We start from the raw sequence: 16232 nt of genomic DNA, 5'->3' as shown, positions 1-16232 counted from the left end.
CAAGAGATACAGTAAACCTGCAGAGGTGCTTCGTAATGTAAAATTGGTGACACAGGAAACGCTCAAATCATAGACAGTAGGAAGACTCAGTCTTGCTGTACTTAAGTCGGCATTGTGTCTCTTATATTTATTTCCGATGAAATTTCTGTGTTTCATCGTGAATGGGAAGGTCCAAGGGATGTAGTAAACCTGCAGAGGTGCATCGGAAAGTAAAACTGATGACACAGGAAACGCTCAAAACATAGACAGTATGAAGACTTAGTCTTCCTGTACTTAAGTCGGCATTGTGTCTCTTATATTTAATTCCGATGCAATTTCTGTGTTTCATCGTCAGTGTGAAGGTCCAAGGGATAAAGTAAACCTGTACAGGTGCATCGGAATGTAAAACTGGTGACACAGGAAACGCTCAAATTATAGACAGTAGGAAGACTCAGTCTTCCTGTACTTAAGTCGGCGTTGTGTCACTTATATTTAATTCCGATGCAATTTCTGTGTTTCATCGTCAATGGGAAGGTCCATGGTATACAGTAAACCTGCAGAGGTGCATCAGAATGTGAAACTAGTGACACAGGAAACGCTCAGAACATTGACTGTAGGAAGACTCAGTCTTCCTGTACTTAAGTCGGCATTGTGTCTCTTATATTTAAATTCGATGCAATTTGTGTGTTTCATCGCCAATGGGAAGGTCCAATGGATACAGTAAACCTGCAGAGGTGCATCGGAATGTAAAACTGGTGACACAGGAAACGCTCAAAACATTGACTGTAAGAAGACTGTTTTCTTGTACTTAAGTCGCATTGTGTCTCTTATATTTAATTCCGATGCAATTTCTGTGTTTCATCGTCACTTTGAAGGTCCAAGGGATACAGAAAACCTGTATATGTGCATCGGAATGTAAAACTGGTGATACAGGAATCCCTCAAATTATAGACAGTAGGAAGACTCAGTCTTCCTGTACTGAAGTCGGCATTGTGTCTCTTATATTTAATTCCGATGCAATTTATGTGTTTCATCGTCAATGGGAAGGTCCAAGGGATACAGGAAACCTGCAGAGGTGCATCGGAATGTAAAACTGGTGACACAGGAAACGCTCAAAGCATAGAGAGTAGGAAGACTCAGTCTTCCTGTACTTAAGTCGGCATTGTGTCTCTTATATTTATTTCCGATGAAATTTCTGTGTTTCATCGTGAATGGGAAGGTCCAATGGATACAGTAAACCTGCAGAGGTGCATCGGAATGTAAAACTAGTGACACAGGAAACGCCCAAAACATAAACAGTAGGAAGACTCAGTCTTCCTGTACTTAAGTCGGCATTGTGTCTCTTACATTTAATTCCGATGCAATTTCTGTGTTTCATCGTCAATGGGAAGGTCCAAGGGATACAGTAAACCTGCAGAGGTGCATCGGAATGTAAAACTGGTGACACAGGAAACGCTCAAAGCATAGAGAGTAGGAAGACTCAGTCTTCCTGTACTTAAAACGTCATTGTGTCTCGTATATTTACTTCCGATGCGATTTCTGTGTTTTATCGACAATGGGAAGGTGCGAGGGATACAGTAAACCGGCAGAGGTGCATCGGAATGTAAAACTGGTGACACAGGAACCGCTCAAACATTGACCGTACGAAGACTGTTTTCTTGTACTTAAGACGGCATTGTGTCTCTTATATTTAATTTCGATGCATTTTCTGTGATTCATCGTGAATGGGAAGGTCCAAGGGATACAGAAAACTTGCAGAGGTGCTTCGGAATGTAAAACTGGTGACACAGGAAACGCTCAAAATGTAGACACTAGGAAGACTCAGTCTTCCTATTCTTAAGTCGGCATAGTGTCTCTTATATTTATTTCCGATGAAATTTCTTTGTTTCATCGTGAATGGGAAGGTCCAAGGGATACAGTAAACCTGCAGAGGTGCATCGGAAAGTAAAACTGATGACACAGGAAAAGCTCAAATCATAGACAGTAGGAAGACTTAGTCTTCCTGTACTTAAGTCGGCATTGTGTCTCTTATATTTAATTCCGATGCAATTTCTGTGTTTCATCCTCACTGTGAAGGTCCAAGGGATACAGTAAACCGGTAGAGGTGCATCGGAATGTAAAACTGGTGACACAGGAAACGCTCAAATTACAGACAGTAGGAAGACTCAGTCTTCCTGTACTTAAGTCGGCATTGTGTCTCTTATATTTAATTGCGATGCAATTTCTGTGTTTCATCGTCAATGGGAAGGTCCAATGGATACAGTAAACCTGCAGAGGTGCATCGGAATGTAAAACTAGTGACACAGGAAACGCTCAAAACATAGACAGTAGGAAGACTCAGTCTTCCTGTAGTTAAGTCGGCATTGTGTCTCTTATATTTAATTCCGATGCAATTTCTTTGTTTCATCGTCAATGGGAAGGTCCAAGGGATACAGTAAACCTGCAGAGGTGCATCGGAATGTAAAACTGGTGACACAGGAAACGCTAAAAAACATAGACAGTAGGAAGACTCAGTCTTCCTGTAATTAAGTCGGCATTGTGTGTCTTATATTTAATTCCGATGCAATTTCTGTGTTTCATTGTCAATGGGAGGGTCCAAGGGATACAGTAAACCTGCAGAGGTGCATCAGAATGTAAAACTACTGACACAGGAAACGCTCAACACATAGACAGTAGGAAGACTCAGTCTTCCTGTTCTTAAGTCGGCATTGTGTCTCTTATATTTAATTCCGATGCAATTTCTGTGTTTCTTCGTCAATGGGAAGGTCCAATGAATACAGAAAACCTGCAGAGGTGCATCGGAATGTAAAACTAGTGACACAGGAAACGTTAAAACAATAGACAGTAGGAAGACTCAGTGTTCTTGTACTTAAGTCGGCATTGTGTCTCTTATATTTAATTCCGATTCAATTTCTGTGTTTCATCGTGAATGGGAAGGTCCAAGGGATACAGTAAACCTGCAGAGGTGCATCGGAGTGTAAAACTGGTGACACAGGAAACGCTCAAAACATAGCCAGTAGGAAGACTCAGTCTTCCTGTACTTAAGTCGGCATTGTGTCTCTTATATTTATTTCCGATGAAATTTCTGTGTTTCATCCTGAATGGGAAGGTCCAAGGAATACAGTAAACCTGCAGAGGTGCATCGGAATGTAAAACTAGTGACACAGGAAACGCTCAAAACATAGACAGTAGGAATACTCAGTCTTCCTGTACTTAAGTCGGCATTGTGTCTCTTACATTTAATTCCGACGCAATTTCTGTGTTTCATCGTCAAAGGGAAGGTCCAAGGGATACAGTACACCTGCAGAGGTGCATCGGAATGAAAAAATGACGACACAGTAAACGCTCAAAACATAGACAGTAGGAAGACTCAGTCTTCCTGTACTCAAGTGGGCATTGTGTCACTTATATTTAATTCCGATGCGATTTCTGTGTTTCATCGACAATGGGAAGGTCCAAGGGATACAGTAAACCTGCAGAGGTGGATCGGAATGTAAAACTGGTGACACAGGAAACGCTCAAAACATTGACTGTAAGAAGATTGTTTTCTTGTACTTAAGTCGGCATTGTGTCTCTTATATTTAATTCCGATGCAATTACTGTGTTTCATCGTCACTGTGAAGGTCCAAGGGATACAGAAAACCTGTATATGTGTATCGGAATGTAAACCTGGTGATACAGGAAACGCTCAAATTATAGACAGTAGGAAGACTCAGTCTTCCTGTACTTAAGTCGTCATTGTGTGTCTTATATTTATTTCCGATTCAATTTCTGTGTTTCATCGTGAATGGGAAGGTCCAAGGGATACAGTAAACCTGCAGAGGTGCATCGGAGTGTAAAACTGGTGACACAGGAAACGCTCAAATTACAGACAGTAGGAAGACTCAGTCTTCCTGTACTTAAGTCGGCATTGTGTCTCTTATATTTAATTGCGATGCAATTTCTGTGTTTCATCGTCAATGGGAAGGTCCAATGGATACAGTAAACCTGCAGAGGTGCATCGGAATGTAAAACTAGTGACACAGGAAACGCTCAAAACATAGACAGTAGGAAGACTCAGTCTTCCTGTAGTTAAGTCGGCATTGTGTCTCTTATATTTAATTCCGATGCAATTTCTTTGTTTCATCGTCAATGGGAAGGTCCAAGGGATACAGTAAACCTGCAGAGGTGCATCGGAATGTAAAACTGGTGACACAGGAAACGCTAAAAAACATAGACAGTAGGAAGACTCAGTCTTCCTGTAATTAAGTCGGCATTGTGTGTCTTATATTTAATTCCGATGCAATTTCTGTGTTTCATTGTCAATGGGAGGGTCCAAGGGATACAGTAAACCTGCAGAGGTGCATCAGAATGTAAAACTACTGACACAGGAAACGCTCAACACATAGACAGTAGGAAGACTCAGTCTTCCTGTTCTTAAGTCGGCATTGTGTCTCTTATATTTAATTCCGATGCAATTTCTGTGTTTCATCGTCACTGTGAAGGTCCAAGGGATACAGAAAACCTGTATATGTGTATCGGAATGTAAACCTGGTGATACAGGAAACGCTCAAATTATAGACAGTAGGAAGACTCAGTCTTCCTGTACTTAAGTCGTCATTGTGTGTCTTATATTTATTTCCGATGAAATTTCTGTGTTTCATCGTGAATGGGAAGCTCCAAGGGATATATTAAACCTGCAGAGGTGAATCGGAAAGTAAAACTGATGACACAGGAAACGCTCAAAACATAGACAGTAGGAAGACTTAGTCTTCCTCTACTTAAGTCGGAATTGTGTCTCTTATATTTAATTCCGATGCAATTTCTGTTTTTCATCGTCAATGGGAAGGTCCAAGAGATACAGTAAACCTGCAGAGGTGCATCGGAATGTAAAACTGACGACACAGAACACGCTCAAAACATAGACAGTAGGAAGACTCAGTCTTCCTGTAATTAAGTCGGCATTGTGTCTCTTATATTTAATTCCGATGCAATTTCTGTTTTTCATCGTCAATGGGAAGGTCCAAGGGATACAGTAAACCGGCAGAGGTGCATCGGAATGTAAAACTGGTGACACACGAACCGCTCAAACATTGACAGTACGAAGACTGTTTTCTTGTACTTAAGTCGGCATTGTGTCTCTTATATTTAATTTCGATGCATTTTCTGTGTTTCATCGTCAATGGGAAGGTCCAAGGGATACAGGAAACCTGCAGAGGTGCTTCGGAATGTAAAACTGGTGACACAGGAAACGCTCAAAACATAGAGAGTAGGAAGACTCAGTCTTCCCATACTTAAGTCGGCATTGTGTCTCTTATATCTATTTCCGATGAAATATCTGTGTTTCATCGTAAAATGGGAAGGTCCTAGGGATATAGTAAACCTGCAGAGGTGCATCGGAATGTATAACTGGTGACACAGGAAACGCTCAAAACATAGACAGTAGGAAGACTCAGTCTTCCTGTACTTAAGTCGGCATTGTGTCTCTTATATTTAATTCCGATGCGATTTCTGTGTTTCATCGACAATGGGAAGGTCCAAGGGATACAGTAAACCGGCAGAGGTGCATCGGAATGTAAAACTGGTGACACAGGAAACGCTCAAAACATTGACCGTACGAAGACTGTTTTCTTGTACTTATGTCGACATTGTGTCTTTTATATTTAATTTCGATGCAATTTCTGTGTTTCATCGTGAATGGGAACGTCCAAGGGATACAGTAAACCTGCAGAAGTGCATCGGAATGTAAAACTGGTGACACAGGAAACGCTCAAAGCATAGAGAGTAGGAAGACTCAGTCTTCCTGTACTTAAAACGTCATTGTGTCTCGTATATTTACTTCCGATGCGATTTCTGTGTTTTATCGACAATGGGAAGGTGCGAGGGATACAGTAAACCGGCAGAGGTGCATCGGAATGTAAAACTGGTGACACAGGAACCGCTCAAACATTGACCGTACGAAGACTGTTTTCTTGTACTTAAGACGGCATTGTGTCTCTTATATTTAATTTCGATGCATTTTCTGTGATTCATCGTGAATGGGAAGGTCCAAGGGATACAGAAAACTTGCAGAGGTGCTTCGGAATGTAAAACTGGTGACACAGGAAACGCTCAAAATGTAGACACTAGGAAGACTCAGTCTTCCTATTCTTAAGTCGGCATAGTGTCTCTTATATTTATTTCCGATGAAATTTCTTTGTTTCATCGTGAATGGGAAGGTCCAAGGGATACAGTAAACCTGCAGAGGTGCATCGGAAAGTAAAACTGATGACACAGGAAAAGCTCAAATCATAGACAGTAGGAAGACTTAGTCTTCCTGTACTTAAGTCGGCATTGTGTCTCTTATATTTAATTCCGATGCAATTTCTGTGTTTCATCCTCACTGTGAAGGTCCAAGGGATACAGTAAACCGGTAGAGGTGCATCGGAATGTAAAACTGGTGACACAGGAAACGCTCAAATTACAGACAGTAGGAAGACTCAGTCTTCCTGTACTTAAGTCGGCATTGTGTCTCTTATATTTAATTGCGATGCAATTTCTGTGTTTCATCGTCAATGGGAAGGTCCAATGGATACAGTAAACCTGCAGAGGTGCATCGGAATGTAAAACTAGTGACACAGGAAACGCTCAAAACATAGACAGTAGGAAGACTCAGTCTTCCTGTAGTTAAGTCGGCATTGTGTCTCTTATATTTAATTCCGATGCAATTTCTTTGTTTCATCGTCAATGGGAAGGTCCAAGGGATACAGTAAACCTGCAGAGGTGCATCGGAATGTAAAACTGGTGACACAGGAAACGCTAAAAAACATAGACAGTAGGAAGACTCAGTCTTCCTGTAATTAAGTCGGCATTGTGTGTCTTATATTTAATTCCGATGCAATTTCTGTGTTTCATTGTCAATGGGAGGGTCCAAGGGATACAGTAAACCTGCAGAGGTGCATCAGAATGTAAAACTACTGACACAGGAAACGCTCAACACATAGACAGTAGGAAGACTCAGTCTTCCTGTTCTTAAGTCGGCATTGTGTCTCTTATATTTAATTCCGATGCAATTTCTGTGTTTCTTCATCAATGGGAAGGTCCAATGAATACAGAAAACCTGCAGAGGTGCATCGGAATGTAAAACTAGTGACACAGGAAACGTTAAAACAATAGACAGTAGGAAGACTCAGTGTTCTTGTACTTAAGTCGGCATTGTGTCTCTTATATTTAATTCCGATTCAATTTCTGTGTTTCATCGTGAATGGGAAGGTCCAAGGGATACAGTAAACCTGCAGAGGTGCATCGGAGTGTAAAACTGGTGACACAGGAAACGCTCAAAACATAGCCAGTAGGAAGACTCAGTCTTCCTGTACTTAAGTCGGCATTGTGTCTCTTATATTTATTTCCGATGAAATTTCTGTGTTTCATCCTGAATGGGAAGGTCCAAGGAATACAGTAAACCTGCAGAGGTGCATCGGAATGTAAAACTAGTGACACAGGAAACGCTCAAAACATAGACAGTAGGAATACTCAGTCTTCCTGTACTTAAGTCGGCATTGTGTCTCTTACATTTAATTCCGACGCAATTTCTGTGTTTCATCGTCAAAGGGAAGGTCCAAGGGATACAGTACACCTGCAGAGGTGCATCGGAATGAAAAAATGACGACACAGTAAACGCTCAAAACATAGACAGTAGGAAGACTCAGTCTTCCTGTACTCAAGTGGGCATTGTGTCACTTATATTTAATTCCGATGCGATTTCTGTGTTTCATCGACAATGGGAAGGTCCAAGGGATACAGTAAACCTGCAGAGGTGGATCGGAATGTAAAACTGGTGACACAGGAAACGCTCAAAACATTGACTGTAAGAAGATTGTTTTCTTGTACTTAAGTCGGCATTGTGTCTCTTATATTTAATTCCGATGCAATTTCTGTGTTTCATCGTCACTGTGAAGGTCCAAGGGATACAGAAAACCTGTATATGTGTATCGGAATGTAAACCTGGTGATACAGGAAACGCTCAAATTATAGACAGTAGGAAGACTCAGTCTTCCTGTACTTAAGTCGTCATTGTGTGTCTTATATTTATTTCCGATGAAATTTCTGTGTTTCATCGTGAATGGGAAGCTCCAAGGGATATATTAAACCTGCAGAGGTGAATCGGAAAGTAAAACTGATGACACAGGAAACGCTCAAAACATAGACAGTAGGAAGACTTAGTCTTCCTCTACTTAAGTCGGAATTGTGTCTCTTATATTTAATTCCGATGCAATTTCTGTTTTTCATCGTCAATGGGAAGGTCCAAGAGATACAGTAAACCTGCAGAGGTGCATCGGAATGTAAAACTGACGACACAGAACACGCTCAAAACATAGACAGTAGGAAGACTCAGTCTTCCTGTAATTAAGTCGGCATTGTGTCTCTTATATTTAATTCCGATGCAATTTCTGTTTTTCATCGTCAATGGGAAGGTCCAAGGGATACAGTAAACCGGCAGAGGTGCATCGGAATGTAAAACTGGTGACACACGAACCGCTCAAACATTGACAGTACGAAGACTGTTTTCTTGTACTTAAGTCGGCATTGTGTCTCTTATATTTAATTTCGATGCATTTTCTGTGTTTCATCGTCAATGGGAAGGTCCAAGGGATACAGGAAACCTGCAGAGGTGCTTCGAAATGTAAAACTGGTGACACAGGAAACGCTCAAAACATAGAGAGTAGGAAGACTCAGTCTTCCCATACTTAAGTCGGCATTGTGTCTCTTATATCTATTTCCGATGAAATATCTGTGTTTCATCGTAAAATGGGAAGGTCCTAGGGATATAGTAAACCTGCAGAGGTGCATCGGAATGTATAACTGGTGACACAGGAAACGCTCAAAACATAGACAGTAGGAAGACTCAGTCTTCCTGTACTTAAGTCGGCATTGTGTCTCTTATATTTAATTCCGATGCGATTTCTGTGTTTCATCGACAATGGGAAGGTCCAAGGGATACAGTAAACCGGCAGAGGTGCATCGGAATGTAAAACTGGTGACACAGGAAACGCTCAAAACATTGACCGTACGAAGACTGTTTTCTTGTACTTATGTCGACATTGTGTCTTTTATATTTAATTTCGATGCAATTTCTGTGTTTCATCGTGAATGGGAACGTCCAAGGGATACAGTAAACCTGCAGAAGTGCATCGGAATGTAAAACTAGTGACACAGGAAACGCTCAAAACATTGACCGTACGAAGACTGTTTTCTTGTACTTAAGTCGGCATTGTGTCTCTTATATTTAATTCCGATGAAATTTCTGTGTTTCATCGTGAATGGGAAGGTCCAAGGGATACAGTAAACCTGCAGAGGTGCATCGGAATGTAAAACTAGAGACACAGGTAACGTTAAAAACATAGATAGCAGGAAGACTCAGTCTACTTGTACTTAAGTCGGCATTGTGTCTCTTATATTTAATTCCGATTCAATTTCTGTGTTTCATCGTGAATGGGAAGGTCCAAGGGATACAGTAAACCTGCAGAGGTGCATCGGAGTGTAAAACTGGTGACACAGGAAACGCTCAAAACATAGCCAGTAGGAAGACTCAGTCTTCCTGTACTTAAGTCGGCATTGTGTCTCTTATATTTAATTCCGATGCAATTTCTGTGTTTCATCGTCACTGTGAAGGTCCAAGGGATACAGAAAACATGTATATGTGTATCGGAATGTAAACCTGGTGATACAGGAAACGCTCTAATTATAGACAGTAGGAAGACTCAGTCTTCCTGTACTTAAGTCGTCATTGTGCCTCTTATATTTATTTCCGATGAAATTTCTGTGTTTCATCGTGAATGGGAAGGTCCAAGGGATATATTAAACCTGCAGAGGTGAATCGGAGAGTAAAACTGATGACACAGGAAACGCTCAAAACATAGACAGTAGGAAGACTTAGTCTTCCTGTACTTAAGTCGGAATTGTGTCTCTTATATTTAATTCCGATGCAATTTCTGTTCTTCATCGTCGATGGGAAGGTCCATGAGATACAGTAAACCTGCAGAGGTGCATCGGAATGTAAAACTGACGACACAGAAAACGCTCAAAACATAGACAGTAGGAAGACTCAGTCTTCCTGTAATTAAGTCGGCATTGTGTCTCTTATATTTAATTCCGATGCAATTTCTGTTTTTCATCGCCAATGGGAAGGTCCAAGGGATACAGTAAACCGGCAGAGGTGCATCGGAATGTAAAACTGGTGACACAGGAACCGCTCAAACATTGACAGTACGAAGACTGTTTTCTTGTACTTAAGTCGGCATTGTGTCTCTTATATTTAATTCCGATGCAATTTCTGTGTTTCTTCGTCAATGGGAACGTCCAATGGATACAGAAAACCTGCAGAGGTGCATCAGATTGTAAAACTGGTGACACAGGAAACGCTCAAAACATAGACAGTAGGAAGACTCAGTCTTCCTGTACTTAAGTCGGCATTGTGTCTCTTATAATTAATTCCAATGCGACTTCTGTGTTTCATCGACAATGGGAAGGTCCAAGGGATACAGTAAACCGGCAGAGGTGCATCGGAATGTAAAACTGGTGACACAGGAAACGCTCAAAATACTGACCGTACGAAGACTGTTTTCTTGTACTTAAGTCGGCATTGTGTCTTTTATATTTAATTTCGATGCAATTTCTGTGTTTCATCGTCAATGGGAGGGTCCAAGGGATACAGTAAACCCGCAGAGGTGCATCAGAATGTAAAGCTGCTGACCCAGGAAACGCTCAACACATAGACAGTAGGAAGACTCAGTCTTCCTGTACTTAAGTCGGCATTGTGTCTCTTATATTTAATTCCGATGCAATTTCTGTGTTTCATCGTTAATGGGAAGGTCCAATGGACACAGAAAACCTGCAGAGGTGCATCAGATTGCAAAACTGGTGACACAGGAAACGTTTAAAATATTGACAGTTGGAAGACTCAGTCTTCCTGTAATTAAGTCGGCATTGTGTCTCTTATATTTAATTCCGATGCGATTTCTGTGTTTCATCTACAATGGGAAGGTCCAAGGGATACAGTAAACCGGCAGAGGTGCATCGGAATGTAAAACTGGTGACACAGGAAACGCTCGAACATTGACCGTACGAAGACTGTTTTCTTGTACTTAAGTCGGCATTGTGACTCTTATATTTAATCCCCATGCCATGTCTATGTTTCATCGTCAATGAGAAGGTCCAAGGGATATAGTAAACCTGCAGAGGTGCATCGGAAAGTAAAACTGATGACACAGGAAACGCTCAAAACATAGACAGTAGGAAGACTTAGTCTTCCTGTACTTAAGTCCTAATTGTGTCTCTTATATTTAATTCCGATGCAATTTCTGTTTTTCATCATCAATGGGAAGGTCCAAGGGATACAGTAAACCTGCAGAGGTGCATCGGAATGTAAAACTGATGACACAGAAAACGCTCAAAACATAGACAGTTGGAAGACTCAGTCTTCCTGTACTTAAGTCGGCATTGTGTCTCTTATATTTAATTCCGATGCGATTTCTGTGTTTCATCGACAATGGGAAGGTCCAAGGGATATAGTAAACCTGCAGAGGTGCATCGGAATCTAAAACTAGTGATACAGGAAACGCTCAAAACATAGACAGTAGTAAGACTCAGTGTTCCTGTACTTAAGTCGGCATTGTGTCTCTTATATTTAATTCCGATGCAATTTCTGTGTTTCATCGTCAATGGGAAGGTCCAAGGGATACAGAAAACCTGCAGAGGTGCATCGGAATGTAAAACTGGTGATACAGGAAACGCTCAAAGCATAGAGAGTAGGAAGACTCAGTCTTCCTGTAATTAAGTCGGCATTGTGTCTCTTATATTTAATTCCGATGCAATTTCTGTTTTTCATCGTCAATGGGAAGGTCCAAGGGATACAGTAAACCGGCAGAGGTGCATCGGAATGTAAAACTGGTGACACACGAACCGCTCAAACATTGACAGTACGAAGACTGTTTTCTTGTACTTAAGTCGGCATTGTGTCTCTTATATTTAATTTCGATGCATTTTCTGTGTTTCATCGTCAATGGGAAGGTCCAAGGGATACAGGAAACCTGCAGAGGTGCTTCGAAATGTAAAACTGGTGACACAGGAAACGCTCAAAACATAGAGAGTAGGAAGACTCAGTCTTCCCATACTTAAGTCGGCATTGTGTCTCTTATATCTATTTCCGATGAAATATCTGTGTTTCATCGTAAAATGGGAAGGTCCTAGGGATATAGTAAACCTGCAGAGGTGCATCGGAATGTATAACTGGTGACACAGGAAACGCTCAAAACATAGACAGTAGGAAGACTCAGTCTTCCTGTACTTAAGTCGGCATTGTGTCTCTTATATTTAATTCCGATGCGATTTCTGTGTTTCATCGACAATGGGAAGGTCCAAGGGATACAGTAAACCGGCAGAGGTGCATCGGAATGTAAAACTGGTGACACAGGAAACGCTCAAAACATTGACCGTACGAAGACTGTTTTCTTGTACTTATGTCGACATTGTGTCTTTTATATTTAATTTCGATGCAATTTCTGTGTTTCATCGTGAATGGGAACGTCCAAGGGATACAGTAAACCTGCAGAAGTGCATCGGAATGTAAAACTAGTGACACAGGAAACGCTCAAAACATTGACCGTACGAAGACTGTTTTCTTGTACTTAAGTCGGCATTGTGTCTCTTATATTTAATTCCGATGAAATTTCTGTGTTTCATCGTGAATGGGAAGGTCCAAGGGATACAGTAAACCTGCAGAGGTGCATCGGAATGTAAAACTAGAGACACAGGTAACGTTAAAAACATAGATAGCAGGAAGACTCAGTCTACTTGTACTTAAGTCGGCATTGTGTCTCTTATATTTAATTCCGATTCAATTTCTGTGTTTCATCGTGAATGGGAAGGTCCAAGGGATACAGTAAACCTGCAGAGGTGCATCGGAGTGTAAAACTGGTGACACAGGAAACGCTCAAAACATAGCCAGTAGGAAGACTCAGTCTTCCTGTACTTAAGTCGGCATTGTGTCTCTTATATTTAATTCCGATGCAATTTCTGTGTTTCATCGTCACTGTGAAGGTCCAAGGGATACAGAAAACATGTATATGTGTATCGGAATGTAAACCTGGTGATACAGGAAACGCTCTAATTATAGACAGTAGGAAGACTCAGTCTTCCTGTACTTAAGTCGTCATTGTGCCTCTTATATTTATTTCCGATGAAATTTCTGTGTTTCATCGTGAATGGGAAGGTCCAAGGGATATATTAAACCTGCAGAGGTGAATCGGAGAGTAAAACTGATGACACAGGAAACGCTCAAAACATAGACAGTAGGAAGACTTAGTCTTCCTGTACTTAAGTCGGAATTGTGTCTCTTATATTTAATTCCGATGCAATTTCTGTTCTTCATCGTCGATGGGAAGGTCCATGAGATACAGTAAACCTGCAGAGGTGCATCGGAATGTAAAACTGACGACACAGAAAACGCTCAAAACATAGACAGTAGGAAGACTCAGTCTTCCTGTAATTAAGTCGGCATTGTGTCTCTTATATTTAATTCCGATGCAATTTCTGTTTTTCATCGCCAATGGGAAGGTCCAAGGGATACAGTAAACCGGCAGAGGTGCATCGGAATGTAAAACTGGTGACACAGGAACCGCTCAAACATTGACAGTACGAAGACTGTTTTCTTGTACTTAAGTCGGCATTGTGTCTCTTATATTTAATTCCGATGCAATTTCTGTGTTTCTTCGTCAATGGGAACGTCCAATGGATACAGAAAACCTGCAGAGGTGCATCAGATTGTAAAACTGGTGACACAGGAAACGCTCAAAACATAGACAGTAGGAAGACTCAGTCTTCCTGTACTTAAGTCGGCATTGTGTCTCTTATAATTAATTCCAATGCGACTTCTGTGTTTCATCGACAATGGGAAGGTCCAAGGGATACAGTAAACCGGCAGAGGTGCATCGGAATGTAAAACTGGTGACACAGGAAACGCTCAAAATACTGACCGTACGAAGACTGTTTTCTTGTACTTAAGTCGGCATTGTGTCTTTTATATTTAATTTCGATGCAATTTCTGTGTTTCATCGTCAATGGGAGGGTCCAAGGGATACAGTAAACCCGCAGAGGTGCATCAGAATGTAAAGCTGCTGACCCAGGAAACGCTCAACACATAGACAGTAGGAAGACTCAGTCTTCCTGTACTTAAGTCGGCATTGTGTCTCTTATATTTAATTCCGATGCAATTTCTGTGTTTCATCGTTAATGGGAAGGTCCAATGGACACAGAAAACCTGCAGAGGTGCATCAGATTGCAAAACTGGTGACACAGGAAACGTTTAAAATATTGACAGTTGGAAGACTCAGTCTTCCTGTAATTAAGTCGGCATTGTGTCTCTTATATTTAATTCCGATGCGATTTCTGTGTTTCATCTACAATGGGAAGGTCCAAGGGATACAGTAAACCGGCAGAGGTGCATCGGAATGTAAAACTGGTGACACAGGAAACGCTCGAACATTGACCGTACGAAGACTGTTTTCTTGTACTTAAGTCGGCATTGTGACTCTTATATTTAATCCCCATGCCATGTCTATGTTTCATCGTCAATGAGAAGGTCCAAGGGATATAGTAAACCTGCAGAGGTGCATCGGAAAGTAAAACTGATGACACAGGAAACGCTCAAAACATAGACAGTAGGAAGACTTAGTCTTCCTGTACTTAAGTCCTAATTGTGTCTCTTATATTTAATTCCGATGCAATTTCTGTTTTTCATCATCAATGGGAAGGTCCAAGGGATACAGTAAACCTGCAGAGGTGCATCGGAATGTAAAACTGATGACACAGAAAACGCTCAAAACATAGACAGTTGGAAGACTCAGTCTTCCTGTACTTAAGTCGGCATTGTGTCTCTTATATTTAATTCCGATGCGATTTCTGTGTTTCATCGACAATGGGAAGGTCCAAGGGATATAGTAAACCTGCAGAGGTGCATCGGAATCTAAAACTAGTGATACAGGAAACGCTCAAAACATAGACAGTAGTAAGACTCAGTGTTCCTGTACTTAAGTCGGCATTGTGTCTCTTATATTTAATTCCGATGCAATTTCTGTGTTTCATCGTCAATGGGAAGGTCCAAGGGATACAGAAAACCTGCAGAGGTGCATCGGAATGTAAAACTGGTGATACAGGAAACGCTCAAAGCATAGAGAGTAGGAAGACTCAGTCTTCCTGTTTTTAAGTCGGCATTGTGTCTCTTATATTTAATTCCGATGCAATTTCTGTGTTTCATCGTCAATGGGAAGGTCACATGGATACAGAAAACCTGCAGAGGTGCATCGGAATGTAAAACTGGTGATACAGGAAACGCTCAAAGCATAGAGAGTAGGAAGACTCAGTCTTCCTGTTTTTAAGTCGGCATTGTGTCTCTTATATTTAATTCCGATGCAATTTCTGTGTTTCATCGTCAATGGGAAGGTCCAAGGGATACAGTAAACCTGCAGAGGTGCATCGGAATGTAAAACTGGTGACACAGGAAACGCTCAAAACATTGACCGTACGAAGACTGTTTTCTTGTACTTAATTCGGCATTGTGTCTTTTATATTTAATTTCGATGCAATTTCTGTGTTTCATCGTCAATGGGAGGGTCCAAGGGATACAGTAAACCTGCAGAGGTGCATCAGAATGTAAAGCTGCTGACCCAGGAAACGCTCAACACATAGACAGTAGGAAGACTCAGTCTTCCTGTACTTAAGTCGGCATTGTGTCTCTTATATTTAATTCCGATGCAATTTCTGTGTTTCATCGTTAATGGGAAGGTCCAATGGACACAGAAAACCTGCAGAGGTGCATCAGATTGCAAAACTGGTGACACAGGAAACGTTTAAAATATTGACAGTTGGAAGACTCAGTCTTCCTGTAATTAAGTCGGCATTGTGTCTCTTATATTTAATTCCGATGCGATTTCTGTGTTTCATCTACAATGGGAAGGTCCAAGGGATACAGTAAACCGGCAGAGGTGCATCGGAATGTAAAACTGGTGACACAGGAAACGCTCGAACATTGACCGTACGAAGACTGTTTTCTTGTACTTAAGTCGGCATTGTGACTCTTATATTTAATCCCCATGCCATGTCTATGTTTCATCGTCAATGGGAAGGTCCAAGGGATATAGTAAACCTGCAGAGGTGCATCGGAAAGTAAAACTGATGACACAGGAAACGCTCAAAACATAGACAGTAGGAAGTCTTAGTCTTCCTGTACTTAAGTCCTA

The sequence above is a fragment of the Schistocerca nitens genome, chromosome 2 (genome assembly GCF_023898315.1).
Source record: "Schistocerca nitens isolate TAMUIC-IGC-003100 chromosome 2, iqSchNite1.1, whole genome shotgun sequence".
In the NCBI taxonomy this organism is placed as follows: domain Eukaryota; kingdom Metazoa; phylum Arthropoda; class Insecta; order Orthoptera; family Acrididae; genus Schistocerca; species Schistocerca nitens.
Note: the sequence above shows the minus strand (reverse complement) of the source record.